General features: G+C 37.6%; 1 protein-coding gene across 7 annotated transcripts in view; it reads right to left on the minus strand.

Moving 5' to 3' along the window:
* Sclt1 (sodium channel and clathrin linker 1) overlaps positions 1-6396 on the minus strand; it is a 130540-nt gene that overhangs the window by 55351 nt on the left and 68793 nt on the right. The gene's annotated exons all lie outside the window — the stretch shown is intronic.

Raw genomic sequence — 6396 nt, forward strand, 5'->3', positions numbered from 1 at the left:
CTATCATAGCTCTCTGGGTAATCTGGCCTCTGTTTTCTGGTCCTCTGACACTGTCAGGGCCTCTCTTGGCATGGTAGATTTTTCTTCTATAGGCAACCACAGTGGCTATGAGTTCTTGTAACAGCTATGTTATATTCAGAAGCCTATTGTTTACAGTAAACTTCCTCATATACTCTTTCTGTCCCATTTTCTGTGATGTTCTCTGAGCTTGGGAGTAGGGGTGGGGTCGGGATATTTATATACTTCTCCTACTGACTGCTGAGCATTCCCAACTGCTTATGCTTTGAAGAGTTATGAGTCTCTGCAGTAATCACTGTCTTCTGGAATAAGCAGCTTCTTTGACCAAGGTTGCACAGAAAACTGTTGGTATGTTTAGTCTTAGAGGATTTCTGTGCATAACAGATTACAATCATAGATTTGATTTCCACATATAAATACAATGAAAATCCATAGACTGTGAGTATTTACTTGTTCATAGGTTATTAATGACAATTTTCAAATTCTTCAATGAAACATTAATGATCTGGATAGAACAACAATATTCCACAATAAATGTTTGTGGTAAGATATCAATTTAAGACAAGGCTATAGAATATATTTAAAAAGGCATCACAGTTCTTCAAAAATAATTAATAAAGTTATTTCTTAAAAAAACTGAAGGAAAATTAGCTATATTTTTTTCAAGTACTTTTTCCCTTATGTAACTACTTTTTTATTCAACTTCATTGTTCTTTTATTTTCTGCTTTAAAATGGAAAGAAAATTTGATTCTGAAACTAAGAATGCTGCCTTGGGAAAAGGTAAAGACAGTAAAAACTTCCTCACATATGAAAAAGATGGCCTCCTGTTTCTAAAATTATTCAATATGTGCTTTATATTCTGTAACTTATGATTTTATTAGTTGAAGTTATTTTTTGGACAGGGTCTGTTATGCATCCAAGCCTGGCCTTGAACTTATGAACACTTGTTTCTCACTGCCTGTACACCTCTTCCTGAAAGGGATACGCATCTGGTTTCCTGAAACAATATCTATTTTCTCTACCAACCAACAACCCCGGATATCATCAGACAGCACCTGAAACCTAGGGCCGTTACTTCCCCATCTGCCTGAGACTCTCATCACCAATTCACAAAATGACATCATTTACCACTTTCTCTCCTTTTATGACTACAGAAGTGTATGTAACTGTTTCTGGTTTGGAAGATGTTACCTGGAGAAACTGGTCACTCACATATAGTTCAGAATCGAATCACTTTTACTCCTCTTGGTATGAGAGCTGTGATTTACTGTTCTCACACAGGCTAAGAACCTTTCTGATTTCTCCTATAGGACCCACTCCTCATTTGTTACCTACCTGTGTGAAACTACTTCCTATATTTTTTTAAAGAAAGCATTCCCCATTAGGAACATACTCATGACTGCAAAGCCTGAATAATGTAATTCTTTAAATTTGTCTGGTGCTTCTGGTCTTTTAGAGTGTTAGAGTCCTTAAACTACCCAACCAAACTGTGAATGAAAAAACTGAGATTGTATTTCCTTCCTAAATTATGTGACTATGTTTGTATCTTTGTGTGGCTATGTATTGTGTGAATGGGTGACTACAGCAGCTAGAAGAGGGCACTGAACAGGAGTTACAGGTAGTTGTGAGCTGTTTAATGTGGATGCTAGGACTAAATTCTTAGTATAAAAAGTACATGTTAATGTTAAGATAGGCAGACATATTATTGTCAATTTTATCATGAATATGTCAATAATGAAATTTTATTAAATATATAATTTACTCATTTTATAAGTAAATAAAATAATTGAAGTACTTGGAATATATATATTTAACATCATTTTTAACATGGCCAATAAAAACCCTTAAGGAATATTATGGTAAAAATATAAGCTATCAGGGGCCGGGAAGATGTCTCTATCAGTAGAAGTTGTTTCTACATAACCATGAGGCCCTGTGATTCACAGTCCCTACTAAAAGGGCTATGCTCTCTGAATCTGTTGCTTTAAGGACAAAGTCAGGGATCCTTGGGGTTTATCAGCCAGCCAGGCCACACAGATGAGAACTCTAGGTTCTAGGGGAGACTGTCTCAAAAACTAAGGGAGAAAAGAACAGAGAAAGACAACTGATGCAGACTTCTGACCTTCACAAATATGTGCACACATGCAGATGTACCTACACATAAATATGAAATATCAGAAACATTAGTACATACCATTAATGTACTAAAATATTTTCAGCTATGATTTAATAACTCAGTTATTTAGGTAGAAGGATACATCACTAACCCAAGAATACTTAGCTGACCTCTAAAATAAGATATCATTTCAGCACTGGTATTATGTTAAAAACTACTTCCTAGTTTTCAGAAAGGACAAATATATTTTCTCTCTCTACTTAAATAAAGGTTTACAATATAATTTTCAAGCTATGTTGCTAAAATGGCACAAAGAAAAAGGATTAAGCAAAAAGAACACCTTGGTTCTATAGTTCAACAGTCTGCAATAAAAGAGTACTGACATTTGAGACCTTTTGGTGGATACAATGATAAGAGGAACAGCAAGAATTCAGTGGTTGGTGCCTGAGATACTGGATATCTCCTAATTATTGATAGAGTCTCAAAGTATCAAAAGTAATTCTCAGGGCCTTTAGATTATGAGACTGATATGCTGCCTCTGCCTACTGTGCTAAGAAGAAGTCTCTAAGGAAAGATATTGTGGAAGATAACAGAAGACAGAAAGATATTCCATGCTCATGGATCAGTAGGATTAGAATAGCAAAAATGTCCACCTCATCAAAATCAATCTATAAATTCAATGAAATTCCCATAAAAACTCCAACACAATTCTTTACAGACCTTAAAAGAACAATTCTCAACTTCATATGGAAAACCAAAAAAATCTAGGATAGCTAAAATAATCCTGTACAACTAAAGAAGTTTTGGAGTTATCACCTCCCCTGATTTCAAACCGTCCTACAGAGTAATAGTAATGAAAACACATGGTATTGGCATTAAAAACAGACATATTGATCAATGGGATAGAATCAAAGATCCAGAAAATAAACTTATATGGACAGTTGATTTATGACAAAGAAGTCAAAATCATATAATGGAAAAAGAGAAAGCATCTTCAACAAATTGTGCTAGTATCACTGGATGTCTACATGTAGAAGAATGCAAATAGACCCTTATCTATCATCCTGTACAAGACTCAAGTCCAAGTGGATTAAGGACTTCGACATAGAACTGGATACACTAAATCTCATAGAAGAGAAAGTGGGAAATTCCCTTGAATTGGCATTGGCACAGTAGACAATCTCCTGAACAGAACACCAATGGCTCAGGTTCTAAAATCAACAACTGACCTCATGAAACTGCAAAGCTTCTAAGGCAAAGAACACTGTCAATAGGACAAAATGGCAGCCTACAGACTGGGAAAAGATCTTCACCAACCCTATATCCGAGAAAGGGCTAATATCCAAAATTTATGAAGAACTCAGGAAATTAGACGCCAACAACCCAAATAACCCAATTAAAAATGGGGTACAGAACTAAACAGAGAATTTTCAACAGAGGAATCTCCAATGGCTGAGAAGCACCTAAAGAAATGTTCAAAGTCCTTAGTCATCAGGGAAATGCAAATGAGAACAACTCTAAGGTTCCATCTTACACCCATCAGAATGGCTAAGATAAAAACTCAAGAGACAGCACATGCTGGCGAGAATGAGAAACACTTCTGCATTGTGGGCGGGAGTGCAAACTTGTACAACCACCTTGGAAATCAAATTGGCGGTTTCTCAGAAAACTGAGACTAGTTCTTCCTCAAGACCAAGCTATACCACTCCTGGGCATCTTTAGGGTACCAAAGATACTTATATCCAACAAGGACCTTGCTCAACTATGTTCATAGTAGCTTTGTTTGTAATAGCCAGAAACTGGAAACAACCTAGATGTCCCTCAACTGAAGAATAGATAAAGAAAATGTACATTTATACCATGAAATACTACTCATCTATTAAAAACAAAGACATCATAAAAATTTCAGGCAAATGGATGGAAGCAGAAAATACCATCATGAGTGAGGTAACCCAGACCCAGAAAGACAATCATGTTATATACTCATTCACAGTGAACATTAGCCACAAATTATAGGAGAACTATGCTACTATCCATAGATCTGAAGAAGCTAAGTAATAAGAAGGTCCCAAGACAGGATGCTTGAATCTAACTTGGATAAGAATAAATTAGACATTGGAGGTGGATGGAAGGAGGGAACTGGAAGGGTGGGAGATCTGGGGTGGGAATCGGGCATGTGTGTTGGGGCAGATAGGGATGGAGAGAATAAAAAGTCTGTGGGGGAAGGGGCACCTCTGGGATGAGCTAGAACCTGGGAATCTATGGGGGTGACCTTAGATGAGAACTCCTAGCAGCTGCGGATATGGAGACTGAAGTAGCCAACTCTTGTAGCCAGATGGGACTTCCAGTGGAAGGAAGGGGATACCAACCCACCCACAAAACTTTCAACCCAAAATTTGTTCTGCCTACAAGATGTACAAGGATAAAGATGGATCAGAGACTGAGAGAGGGCCATCCAATGACTGGCCCAACTTGAGATCTACCCAATGGGAGAGAGCCAACCCCTGACACTATTAATGATGCTCTACTATGCCTGCAGACAGGACCCTAGCATAACTGACTTCTGAGAGGCTTCATCTGGAAGTTGATAGAATTAGATGTAGAGACCCACAGCCAAACATTAGGCAGTTTGTCGAATCTTGTAGAAGAGTCACGGGAAGGACTGAGGGATCTGGAGGAGTCAAGATCAGCACAAGAAGACTTACAGAGTCAACTAACCTGGGCCCATGGAGGCTCACAAGAGCTTAAACCAGCATGCATGAGCTGGACATAGACCCCCCTATACAGTTATAACAGATGCGCAGCTTAGTCTTCATGTGGATCCTTTAACAACTGGAGCAGGGGGCTGTCTCTGACTCTGTTGTCTGTCTTTGGATCCCCTTCAGCTAGCTGGGATGCCTTGTCTGGCCTCAATGGGAGAGGAAATAATCAGTCTTGTTATAAGTTTACATGAAAGGGAGTGTTGGTACACATGGGGGAGGGCTATATTTTCTCTAAGGAGAATAGGAGGGAGTAATGGGCTACTGAGGGTAGGACACAGAGGACAGGAAGTGGGGGGCTACAATTGGAATGTAAAGGGAATAAATAATAAATGAAAAAAGGTAAATGGTATTATTAAAATACATCATCTTATATTAGTCACGAGGGAGAGATTAGTGAATGAAAAATGGATGGGAAGGGCAAGTGAGGATTAGAGTTTCCAGGAATACAGGAAAGACTGGAACTGGCAGCTTGACTTCTAGGGAATAAAGGTAAGGATCAATTTGCAGCCTAGGGCTTTCCTGGCACACTGAACATCTTAAGAGGTAGGAATAATCTACAGCGTTAAGTTCTAGACATAATCACTCTTGCAGAATTTGTGGGCCAAAACAATTAATGAATAGTTAGAAGCTGACATTTTCATTGTCTTCTGTTTCAATGGTTATTAAGACTTTAGCTGTATTATTTATTAAAGTGTAGAATTACGGAGGATTTGGGGAAATATCTAATTTCGTCAGATACTATGATTTAGAAACTTAACATTTTAGAAGGGCTTTTGGTTTCTAAGGATAACTACAAATACTTAAAAATCTATACGCTTTAGGTAAGAGGACTGAAAATGAAAGTGTCTTTTGTGCTATAGTATTGTAGAGATCAATATATAGGTCACAATTAATACCATGTTGGGAGACAAAGCATGTCTCCTCTTAAACCCAAGCCCCTGGTAACAGGAGAAAAGCTTACCATCTTTACTGGCACCTACAACTAAATCTATATATGTACATCTTATGGATTTAATTTCATGTTTTGTTTAAGTTGTAGTACTATTAGATAAGGCAGAGACAGACTGAGGATTTCTCCTAGGTTTGGCCAAAATACACACACAAACACACACAAACACACACACACACACACACACACACACACACACACACACACACACACTCTCTCTCTCTCTCTCTCTCTTTCTCTCTCTCTTTCTCTCTCCAAAAACATCTCTCTCTATATCTATACATATATATCTTTTCATTTATATATTATACTATTTTATCTTAATATGGCTGAATGTTCAGACTTAGAGCCAGGCTTTATAGCTGGGGGCTCGATGGGGGCTCTAGGAACCATATTAACACAAATGTCATGGCAACCAAGAGTTGATTTCTTTAGGAAGAAAAAAAGCACTAGATTAAATTTGGTCCAACTTTCAAAATTGGGACATGAATAAATATACTCTGCATGAATGTCTAGACTCTATATGCATTATATAATTTTTATTTTTTTG

Source organism: Mastomys coucha, unplaced genomic scaffold (assembly GCF_008632895.1).
Source record: "Mastomys coucha isolate ucsf_1 unplaced genomic scaffold, UCSF_Mcou_1 pScaffold17, whole genome shotgun sequence".
Lineage (NCBI taxonomy): Eukaryota > Metazoa > Chordata > Mammalia > Rodentia > Muridae > Mastomys > Mastomys coucha.